The following is a 12,696-nucleotide window of genomic DNA, read 5'->3' as shown; positions in this document are numbered from 1 at the left end:
AACACCAAAATAAGTTGAATGTTTAGACTTCGGTCTAGAACAGTCAACCATTTTCCTCAGTTATTGCCTTTTAATAAGTAAATTTCATAAATTTTAAGGTACAAAATATGTTGAAAATACTGCTTTGATTTTGTTTGGCATATTGGGAATCAGCATAAGGTTTTATTTGGAAAATAATATAATTTCCATAGGAAAAAATAGGTTAAAAGAGTAGTTGTAGAAGACTATAGCTAAATTACATATAACTTGCTTCACAATTTATCTAGAAGAGGTGGGAAAATCTGTGAAACCCGAAGCCCAGTGCTTTGAAATGCCTCCCTGGAGCAGTAGATGTGGTAGTGGATGGAGGGTGGCCCGTGCATCTGGGCACTCATAGGGAGCTCTTGTGAAACCTCCCCTCCCCTTGCTCATTCACCAAGATAATATGGGTCACAGACGGCCTTGTTGTATAGACTCTAAAATTGCATATTGCCTTTTTCTAATGTATTTTCTTCCTAGGGCTTCAGTTTTCACCTGCAATATGTCTGCTTGGACCTGGTACCAAGAGTTGCATTGATTTCTGCTGTTTATTCAGCACTGCATTCGGCATCAAAGGTGGGGTGAAAGGAGTAGTATAGGGTTGCCCAGCATGATCTTTGTCCTGGGCAGGCCAAAGGTAAAAGGAGAAGCATATGGACAGTAGCGTAAATGGGGGAAAAAACAGCCCAGTTCACAATTCTGCATCAACCAACTTAGTTTTCAGTTTACATCTTTGGGATGTAAGTTAGATGAAAACTAGACTTCCGAGAAGAAGATGGTTTAATGAGATCAGCAAGGTCAGCTGTTAAGGGCACTTAGAGGAGGGGATGTGTGCATCACATAACATCACTGTCAGGAGGAACAAACATTCCCGCCAAGCGCTGAGAGGTTAGAAAGAGGATTGAATTAAAATTGTTTATTTTTTTTAAATATTTTTTTATTTTTTAAGAGAAAAGTCTTTCTTTTTCTGAAGATTTGGGCAGTAGATTGGGGTTAGGAGGTGTTGTACCAAATTATTGGTATCTGAAAATAATGTGGACAAAATATACTCGTTTCTTTCTATCTTTATTTTCATGCACTAAGAGAAAAACGACATACCCTATGACCACCTAGTCAATTTTTTAGAAGTACACTCTAAGTCACTATATACGTTTTAGAAACATCCTTGTAAAGAGAGTAAAAAATAAAATAACCAAAGGACTTAAATGTCGGGCTTACCTACCGCTAAAGAGAAGAATAAAGTACGTTTAAAATAATTTCTTTTTCAAAAGAGGGCTTGAGTCTTTTCACAAAACGCTGTTACTTATGGAAGAACGAGTCAATGTTAAAATCTCGACAAATGGTGCCACAGCGCCACCATCTGGCCTTGTAGAAGACAGCAGGGAGTCGCAACATGAGAGAGGAGCGCAAGTTAGTGTTTTCTCTTCCCTAAAGAGCGACTGGAGAAAGAAAAAGAAGGAACTGTCTCAGTGTAGCCCTGCATTTGTCACTACTTCAGCTAACATCAAAGGTCTGTGGTGTCAGAAACTGCCTCCATCTCTTTTTATGTTTCTATTTTAATTTGAAGAATGAACATATTTTTAATGGCTCAAACCATAAAAAATGAAAATCTCCCTAATGTTAGCAGTCTTTCTTTTCTTTTCCTTTATTGACAGAAAATAGAAAGACCCCGCCCCCCTTTTTTAAAAGCATTAAAAGCCTGTAATTCAATGTTAGTTTGGTAGAGCTTCTATAAACAGGCTTACCTCCCTGATTTTCAACTTGTCTTTGGATATGGTTTTTTATAATGTTGCTGAAACTTCTTTGAGCTCTTAAAGCTCTGAGATGTTTAAGATAAAACATATTTTAATATGTAATCAGAAGGACAATTTGACCTTGAAGGCATGGTGAGATAATTTAATGCATATTTAAAAGCTTGCTTTCTTTGGAATAAAATTTTTACTTCTAAAATTTGAATGTTTTAAGAAATATATGCATTTTTTAAACTTTCTATTGCAGTTTCACAACATTGCACACAATTTCTAAGCAGCAGAGTGGTGTATGTATTTTCATTTTGACATCTCCTGGCTTCCATAGAATTGTCTTGAAAGATTGTCTTAGCTAAGAATTGTCTTAGCTTTCACCATATTTTTCACTCTATTAGCAGGTGCTTTTATTAATTAAAAGATATTATTATATTAAACAGAAATATGTACAGAATAATAACATTGTAAGACTATTTTGAGCCTACTGTGAACGAGGAAAGGGTTTCAAGTGCTTTCCATTTAATATCAGACATTAAGTTCTTTCAGGATACTATGAAGAATGTCCTATTACTATCTTCATTTTATAGATGAAAAAATGAAACACAGAGACACTGAGTAACTTGCCTTGGGTAACACAGCTGACAAATGATGGATTTGAACCCTAGCCTTTAGACTCAATGTCTTTGATGATGCCACTAACCTATTTTCTCAGGATACCAGTATTCTCAAAATATTTAAAATTTTATACTCTTTTGTATTATTGTATTTTCTCTTTGCACAAGAACCTATTTAATGTACAAGTAATGCCTTTAAAACATTTTATTAAAAATATTTCAATAATGTTAATGGTTAAACAACATTTTTTGAAGGCTAACCTAAAAAACAACAATTATGTATATCTTTTTTCCCCCATGGAATCATATACCATGTGTTCAAAATAAGTGACTTGTAAATGAACTTCAGAAAATGAACATTTTGTAAACTGAAGACTGTTTTTATTTTACCTAATTTTCTTAGATTCTAGATAGTCACTTTAGATACTTATACTGAATTATCCATGCTCATTTTATTGTAGTGTATTCTAAAAAGTAATCAAGGGAAATCGCTGTTTATATTTTGATTATTTATAAGGAAACTTCAGTTTTTTAATATTTGTTAAAATGTTTGGAATTTTCTAAAATTCTCTAGAGGTTCAGATTCTCATATTTAACCAATTTTGGAAAGTCTGTGCATATTTAAGTTTTATATAACAGTTACCCTCCAAAACTGCTCTTAAACTGGTCTTATTTGAAATTTTAAAAAATATATTACAGTATGTCCCATATTATCCTAATGGGGATAGAAAAATATGGGGCTATACAGAATGTTTTACTGTAATTCCACTCAATGTTTTATGAAGAAAATTGGAAAAATATGACATCAAAAATATCATAAGAATGTACTTTTTTGTCCTGTATGTGGATTGGAGAATAAATTTTTACCACGATCATGTTGGGGTCACTGGGTAGGTTCCCTTTTGGTATATGAGATAGGAGGAAGCATTAGCTCAACATCAGCATAACAATTTTATGAAGTGAAGCCATCACTGGATCCTTTAGCAATTTCTTTATTAAAAGCCCCTAATCGTTAGTTGGTGTGGAGCTTGGATATTGTCTTCAGTATTTCTAAGTATTTTTACATGTAAATATGGCATTACTATTTTTACTAATTTCCTATTAAGTTTCATAATAGCTAATTTAGATGAAATTCAAAAACAAACATTTAGACTAGCAATTAAAAATCATGTAATGGTTATTTACTGAAAATTTGAATTATAGACATTTTAAGTCATCCAGCATTTGCACTTTGTTGACTCAGATTTTTGCCCAGTATTATTATTATCCATGTGTTTTAGCTATTACTTGGGAGTTAGGACGGATAGGAGGAGGAGAAAGATTGTGAAGGGAGAAAAGGTGATTTCTCTGTTCGCCAAGGACACAGGTACAGAATGATACAAAGACGATTTGTTCTTCCACTGTGTGGTCAAGGAACAGTTCAATTCAGGGCACCTTGAAGGCTCAGCCTGTTTCTCTCCAGAACCACCACAAGAGGGCGGAGATGCTGATTGTCTTTCAGCAGAACTGTGAGAAAACAGGTTTCGGATTTCTTTTGTGTATATGGTACACCTTATATTAGCACACTGATACTGATTTAAGTAATGCACTAAAGATTTTCCTTTTGGGCATAATTTTTTTTCGACAGAATTAAGTTGCGGTATTGTTACTCTATCCAACAGGAAGCCACTAGATTAATTATCCTCAAATGTCCCTTAGATCGTATAATTTGGCTACACAAAAATTTCATTGCCCATTGAATGACTTTCCATCTTCTTATCCTGAGGCTCGTATCTTTATATCCGGAGACTTCAATTCTGAATGTTTTGGCTAAACCCAGGTTCTACATTTTCAGTGTTTTGCTGAATATATCCACCTGGATATTTTACCTTCATTTCAAATATGATATTTTTAAAACCAAATATCTCCTGTTTCAGGCACCGACACTGTTTCAGGCACCGAGGAAAGAGCCTGCCCTCAATTTGCTTACATTCAAGCAGAAGGAGAAAGACAATACCAGGTCAGTAAATTACTTAGTGTGTTAGTACACGGCACATAGTAAACCATACGTGCTATGAGAATGAACTGAGCCATGTAAGGGGATGGGAAGTGTTGGAAGAAGGGGTCATAACTTTCAGCAGGATGGTTTGGGGAGGTCTCACTGACCCTAGATTTTAAACTCATAATTCTTTTTAATGTTGTGCTTTAGACAGAACCTTGTTTATCACCAAATTCTATTGATTTTCTCAGATCAATGTGCTTTCATTTTCACTTGGACTGCTTTTTGTCTTGTTGAGCCTCAGGACTACAAAGCTTCCTAACCTGACTCTGTGCCTCTGTGGCAGTGAGGGCAGAAGCTTAGCAAAACTGTTTCCATGTGGCCCTGTGATAAGCCAGTGGGTTGTGAGTGGATGTGACGAGTGCTACTTCTAGAGCCAGTGCATTAAAACTCCCACAATCCTCCGTGTTCTCTCCCTACTTGTTCTGCAAGCTGGATGCAGAAGGTCCATAGGAGGCTCCAAAGTCCTGGGGCATGAGAGCCACTGGATAGACGCAAACCCGGCCCTAAAGCGCCAGATGGAAGACCACCCTCTCCTGGTCTTTATATGAGTGAAAAATAATCTATTACATTAAGCCACTGAGATTGGGGGGAGGTATTTTTTATAGCAAGTAGCATTATTTACCCTAATTAACATGGCCTCCTTCTATACTCTTAGACCACTGCGACACCCCATTAAGATGAACTTTTTTTTAGTAACATTGAGTCATTGCTCTGCTGTTTATTCATAATTAGGTGAAATCTGCAGCTGTGGTTAAATCCAACTCTGTCTTCCTGTGGCTGAACAGAAGCTGCTGAGAATGATCCAAGAGAACCCCTTACAACTGAACAGAACTTATCGTGGCCCCCAACCTCAGCTGAGCCCTCAGAGCTGTACACCAGTCCAACTGTGTTGCTCTAGCGAGCTCTCCATTCCTTATTCTTCTAAAATCTCTGACACATGACCCTCACAATGATTTGCTTTCTCTATCTTATGAAAACTAGACTCCAACAGGGTTCTCATCCTGCAGTCGAACATAGACATTTACTTGCATTCACACTCATCCTTTCACCCTGTCATGCAGTTACAGTAAAATATATATCCCTTCTCCTATTGAAAACTAATCATGTCCTGGATCTCATTCCTTTTTGCCTTGTTTTGTTTTTGTTTTTGCGGTACGCGGGCCTCTCACTGTTGTGGCCTCTCCCGTTGCGGAGCACAGGCTCTGGACACGCAGGCTCAGTGGCCATGGCTCGTGGGCCCAGCCGCCCCGCGGCATGTGGGATCTTCCCGGACCGGGGCATGAACCCGTGTCCCCTGCATCGGCAGGTGGACTCTCAACCACTGCGCCACCAGGGAAGCCTGGCTACTCACTCTTATAGTGTTTTCCTTGATCGTTTAGCTAGTACACTCTTCCGTCTTTTGATCAAATGTTCATCCTCCTCAGGGTTCTATGCCCAGATCTTATCTTCTGCTAACTAGACCCTCTTACTCCTTGGATGATTTTGTTACGTCTCACGATTTCACTTATACTAAATACTTCAAAAAATACCTTAAGTCCACACCCAGGCCCATTTCTGCCACAACTCTCTCTGGAATCTTTCCACCTCCATCTTTCCCTGCTGCTACTACCAGACACTAGGACTCTACCTTGATTGCCACTTGAGGTTCCTAACTGGTCCACCTTTCTCAGATCTTGTCCTACTCCAAAACTTTCTCCTAGGGCAGCTCAAGTGGTTTTCAAAATAAGAATATGATCAGGTCACTACTCCACTCTAAACACTTTAATGGCTCCCTCGTGTTGCCCAGAATTTTATTCCTTAAAAATACAAATTCTTTAAAGTGGCTTATGAAGCATTTCAAGGCCCGCTCCCTACCTCTTCATTTTATTCTCTTGATATTCTCCTTTCCCTCTAAGTTCCAGCTCAGGCTACTTCTTTCAGTCCGTGGAAATAATCTTGCCCTCTGGCTTCAGGTCTGCGTCTATGCCGGTCACCTGGTGTAAACGACCCTGGTCTCCTCTGCCTGGTTGACTCTCAGTTTCCCTGTAGGTCTAGCTCGGAATCCCAACACGGGAGCTTTCCCATTCCAGCTCGGGGTTTGCAAATCACCCTGCATTTCCATTATGACAGCACTTACTGCAATTTTTTGTCCCTGCCTGTTTTCCCCAGTAGACTGTAAACACTGTCATATTTCTAATGTTCCCAGATATTCAAAAATGGAATAGATTGTAAACGGGATGAGACTCAAACATTAGGTCGGAAGTTGGGTTTGATGTCTATAGCTCTGTGGCCTTAAGTCCTTACTGCTCTCCATGGGCCATGTGTTGGATCCTTCTCAGATGCATCTTGTGCTTTCCTCCTCTGTGAGCTGGATTATATCTTTCCCTTTACCTAAGAATGTCTTTCTCTACTTTGTAGAAATTATACTCTTTTTGAAGCCCAGTTCCAAAACTGTCTTCTCCACCAAGACATTTTATCACCCTGTTGAGAAAAGATCTTCTTGCCTTTTTCTGAATTCACAAAACATTCTGGACTATTTTTAAGTACTTATAGTATATAATTTAAAATAACTGTATTTCAATAAAAAGCTTTCTAGGGGAGAACCTTCTCTCCCTTCTCTGAATTCCTATAATAAGTTGTATCATTGTGATGGAACACATTATACTCTGCCTTATGTGGCAGTTACGCATACACATGACATCTCTTCGTAATAGCTTTGGGAGTCTTGCATGTTTATACGTACTGCGGTACATAGCGTCTTGTCGTGTATATAATGAACTCTCAGAATATAATTGTTGAATGTGTCAACCAACCACCTTATCTTCTGTTTGTCTCCATAAACCCCCCCTCTTTCAAGCCAAATAGCCTTATTCCTGGTCCAATACTTGTCAAGTGTATTTTCCCATTTCATCTTTGCACATTGCTTTTACAGCCTACATTCATATCTCTAATTGTCAAAATCCTACCTCTTTGGCTCAAATATTGCTTCTTTGTGAAGGCTGCCTTAATGCTTCCTGCTTGAAGAGATTCTTGGCTAAGGTGCTTGGCCTTGGGTTTGTGGGCCATAGAAATACCATGAAAAAATTAAATCATGGAGCTACCTGACTTGAAAAATCACTTAGTAAGATTACCTAGTAAGGTGGGTAGGAGGGAGGTGAGCTGGAAAAGAGCAACACTTGGGAGACCTAGTGTAGTGTTTCCAGACAGAGGCTAACATGTACTTAAAGTTGTCCAGTAGCTGTAGGGCTGCAAAAAAGGGGGTCAGGTAGTGGAGCATTATATAAGCTGACTCCATACGGGTTTGTTTTTCTAATGTTTCCACTTAAGGAATTCTTTTTTTTTTTTTTTTTTTTGCGGTATGCGGGCCTCTCACTGTTGTGGCCTCTCCCGTTGCGGAGCACAGGCTCCGGACGCGCAGGCTCAGCGGCCATGGCTCACGGGCCCAGCCTCCGGTCGCGCAGGCTCCGGACGCGCAGGCTCAGCGGCCATGGCTCACGGGCCCAGCCGCTCCGCGGCATGTGGGATCTTCCCGGACCGGGGCAGGAACCGGTGTCCCCTGCATTGGCAGGCGGACTCTCAACCACTGCGCCACCAGGGAAGCCCAGGAATTCTAAGAAAGAGGGGAAGGAGACCGGAAAGTTCGCTGACACCATTAGCAGAGATAAAGAGGGTAAGCAGAAGGTTGGACGGGTTTGCTGGTTTTTGCACAGACTCTGGTGGAGATGCTAATTTTGCAGGGTTTTTCTTGGAATCTGTTTACGTTTTCTAGGCAACTATGCTGCATGCATTATGTATATTCATCTTTTATGAATATTTTATTTACTGCTTGAAATTTCTGTATCAAAAGTGTATCAGCTAGTGAGGACCAGTTGATTTTTATGGAGCCCCATAGGGTACAAAGCCTCTTGCAGCCCTGAGGGACCAGAAAATGGCCCCCTCCCTCCCATCTCTCTTTGATCCCAGGAGCAGTCCGTTGTGGTGGAAGGGCATGAGTTTCCGAGTCCGAGAGATGTAGGTTTGAATTCTGGTTGGGTCACTTACTAATTGTATGTTCTTGGCCAAATTACTTAACTTTCCAGAGTCATAGATTTTGTTCCGTTCGTTTTGTTTTTAAACTGTTCAATTAGCATCTGCAAGAGCAAATTTGCAGAGATATGAGAATCGAGTGAAACACGTGTACGGAGCCCAGCCCTGTGCCTCCACGCGGTCGGCATGCCCTCCCTCCGCATGGGTGCTATGCTTAGGAGAGCATAAATATTGGCCCGCAAAGGATAGGAATTGTGGCAGAAATTGGCAACTTAATTTTGAGATGAGCATTGATTAAATTTCCCCGCATTTGAAATAATTCTAGCTGAGGATATATGCCATGTATTTTATTTAGTGTGATTCAGAAAATGTGCTTCTGCAAACTACCTTGAAATCCTTACACTGTGTAGATGTTTAATATAACCTGTGTACGCAATATGTGTACTATTTCCTTTTCGAGGAAAGAAAGATTATTGTATACATGTGTGACTGTGTGATTTATGGCTTATATTTTAAAAGTGAGACTGGAGCAAGAGTAAATTGCAAAGAATTATATTCTCAAACAATTTGAACAACAGGTTTTACCAGAGTTATTCTAAATTTGTAAAGGCACATACTACCGATTTCTGGTTTTGTATTTGATAAAAGGCATTTTTTTCCTTAGACTTGGGAAATCACCTTTGACCTCTTAAAAGTGACCCATTATCATAACTTCAGTGTTGAGAGATAGTTAAAGCTGGCAGACAACATCTGGAACAAAATTAGTCTTTCTGATGGCACCTGCTTGGTGAAAGTTCGCCTTTTTTTTTTCTTTTAAACACCCAAAAAGGTTAGGATTGGTGATGAGTATTTCACACCTAAATTTTTATTCCCTTATCGTTCACTTAACTGTGTTAGTGATGCTTTCTGAGCTCTCTTGAAATAGGACTAAAAGCACGCAGCAATTATGGGAACCAAGCACAGTTGGTTCCACAAGTATTTGATTTGACTTATGGTGCCAAGTACACTGGCAGGTGTTTCACATAGCAGGTGTTTGTAATGTTTGGGCTAATTTTAGTTTGCTATTTTTATAAGACAAGCCTGTATTTAGAACATTATGTTTGGATTTCTGTTCAGGTATGTCTGCTCCATGGTTGTTCTAGCCAGCCTAATGCAAGGGAACTTTGCCCCAGGTCTTTCTCTCTTTAGGACTTTGGAGATACTGGGTCTATGTCAAGCCGCCATTATGGTATTTGAGTCCCTGTCACTGTATCATAGTTTGGTCAATTTTGGGTATTCACTGTGTGGGCAACATGATAAATGTCATGTGAGAAAAAGGGATGAAGTTTGTTCTGTAGCATTTCAAAGAACCGATAGGGGGCAAATTTTGACACTATCCAGAGATCAACTGTAAGAAGAATAATCTAACATTTAGGCAGTTAAAATTGTTGAATGCTTCAGTGGGTTGTCTCAGAAAACATCTGAGTTGAGGTCTTGGTCATCTGCCAGTAACGCGTCATTCGGAGGGTGAGGGAAATAATCATCGGAAGTCGAATATGTGAAGAGATCAAAGCAGAGCGCTCTGACTGAAGCCCAGAGGGCCGCATCCCCAGAAATCCTGAGGAAAACCCTGAGGAACCTGGGGAGCACAGGTAAAAAGCCATGGACTCTACATGATGCCTCAGGTGCCCTCCACCTGTTAAGAACCCAGCATTCAAGCTTCACATGAAGGAGAACAAACAGTTCTCAATTCTGTGATGTCTTCTACTTCAACCTCCCAGCTTAAGAAAAAATGAAGATTAACAAAAGAAAAAATATATTCTTCTGACTTCAGCGCTTTTTGGTAGATTTTATTCCACTTTTCTCGCATCTAAATTTGAAAAATCAGTCATATTTGATTTTTCTCTTTTATACTCTGTCTTCAGTTAATCATTGCATTCTCTTGATTCTTCCTTCAGAATGTATCTACCATCTGCACCGTCCTTCCTTTTTTGGGCTACCACAGAGTTCAGGTCATACCTGAACTATTGCACACGTGTTTTAATTGGTCTCTTTTCCATTCCACTCCATGAATTACTACCAGCTTAATCTTTTTAAACCACCTCTTTAAGAGCCTGTTTTTCCTTCAGTGAAAATCTTCAGTGGCTCCCCAGTGCCCACGATGGAAATCTCCAACATGCCAAGGTCGTGAGCCTCTGTGACCACCAGCTGACGGTTCAGAAGCTGAAATTCCAGTGGAGGCGTGGCCGGAAACCGGCACCACATGCCACTCTCCCATAACACTCAAAATGGGGGCTGGGCTTCCCTGGTGGCGCAGTGGTTGAGAGTCCGCCTGCCGATGCAGGGGACACGGGTTCGTGGCCCGGTCCGGGAAGATCCCACGTGCCGCGGAGCGGCTGGGCCCGTGAGCCATGGCCGCTGAGCCTGCGCGTCCGGAGCCTGTGCTCCGCAATGGGAGAGGCCACAACAGTGAGAGGCCGGCGTACCGCAAACAAACAAAAAAAGCTTCAGTCAAATGTCAACTTATCAGTGAGGCCTCCCCTACCTACCGTATTTCAAATAGTAAAACCCCACTTTCACTCTGGCCTTCCTGGTCCTCCTCTTTGTTTCTGCCCTCTACAGCACTTATCATCTAATAGACGACGTACTTTACTTATGTATCCTGCTTATTGTCTATCTCCTCCAGTTGACTGTAAATGCCATGAGGGCAGGGATTTCTGTCTTGTCTACTATTGTATCCCCAGCACCTAGAATAGTGTCTTGCATGCAGCAGAACCTCAGCGAACGTATGTCGAATACATGAATGAATGAATGAATGAACCGGATATAGTGTAATCTCTTGAGGCCAGCCTACAGGCTTCCCACAGCCTTCACCGGAGCTTTACTCCCTGATACTTCCTGACATGAAACCCACATTCCAGACATCGTGGGCTACTGCTCCTCTGAACATTCTCTCCCGTTCTTGTGCTTTGATTGCACCATACCCTCCACTTGGAGGCCCTTGTGCATTCTTCTGACCTTTCCTCTATGATTAGGCTAAATTTCTACTTACTCCATGAAACCACGTCAAGCCACACAGCCTCATTCTTCTTCTCTTCTCATAGAATATTTTCTCGATAGCACTCATTTGACAATTAAATGCACTGTGTATCATAATATTTCATATTCTTGTCTTCTGATGTTACTTAAACCGTGAGTCTTTATTCAGCTTTTCAAATGTGTGTATTTTGTCTCTCCGGCTTTGGAAGCTGTCTTAGCAAAGTCCGGCTGTAAGTGACGAGAACATGGGCAGAGCTCCAGCCCAGGGGCCCACCCCACCACCCTGATTGACGGGGCCACCAGTAACTCAGCACCCGGGAACCCTTGCTGGCCCAGGAGTGTGCCTTGGCATGCTATTTAGGAAAGCTCTGCCCTAGGTGCCTCGCTCATAGTAGGTGCTCAGGTAGTGCTAGTCAACGGACTGATTGATCTTGTGTGATTGTTTTGTTCCTAATATTCTCTCTGCAGCCTTACTAAAGTTTATATCTATGTACTAATATTCGTTTTTTAAAAAGAGACACAAAATCATTATTATGGAGTAAGAATTAAAAACTTCATTTAGTGATGATGAACAGAAAAGAATTAAAATATATTCTTTGTTGGTGATTGAGCAGTATTATAGGACTTACCATGTTAACTGGACACACCAAAAGCTTTGGAGACTACACGTGTGAGAGTTGCTCAGATGATGGGCGGTTATTTTTACCATGACATTTCCATGGAGAAATCAGAGTGAGCAGTAAGTTTTAAAATGCTTAGTTATGCAGAATTGAATCTGGAAGGCCCAGTTACATGTCTATCTTGCTGCACTGCTTCTTTTTTTTTTTTTTTTTTTTTTGCGGTACGCGGGCCTCTCACTGTTGTGGCCTCTCCCCTTGCGGAGCACGGGCTCCAGACGTGCAGGCTCAGCGGCCATGGCTCATGGGCCCAGCCGCTCCGCGGCATGTGGGATCTTCCCAGGCCGGGGCACGAAGCCACGTCCCCTGCTTCGGCAGGCGGACTCTCAACCACTGCGCCACCAGGGAAGCCCTGCACTGCTTCTTTTTAATTTTTATTCTTAATATGTTCACTTAGAAAGAAGTATTATATTCATTAAAAACCATTAAGTGTGAATGAAAGTTCTGCATTTGATATCTAATGTCAATTACGTCAATTAGATATATGACGCAGCTCTACTTCATCTAACAACTAATGTTCAAAGTGTTTTTTAACATCACCTATAGAAGTATTTGAGCATATTAAGTATTAATAACTA

This window comes from Monodon monoceros, unplaced genomic scaffold (assembly GCF_005190385.1).
Source record: "Monodon monoceros isolate NGI ecotype Baffin Bay Population unplaced genomic scaffold, NGI_Narwhal_1 Super_Scaffold_20, whole genome shotgun sequence".
Taxonomy (NCBI): Eukaryota; Metazoa; Chordata; class Mammalia; order Artiodactyla; family Monodontidae; genus Monodon; species Monodon monoceros.
Note: the sequence above shows the minus strand (reverse complement) of the source record.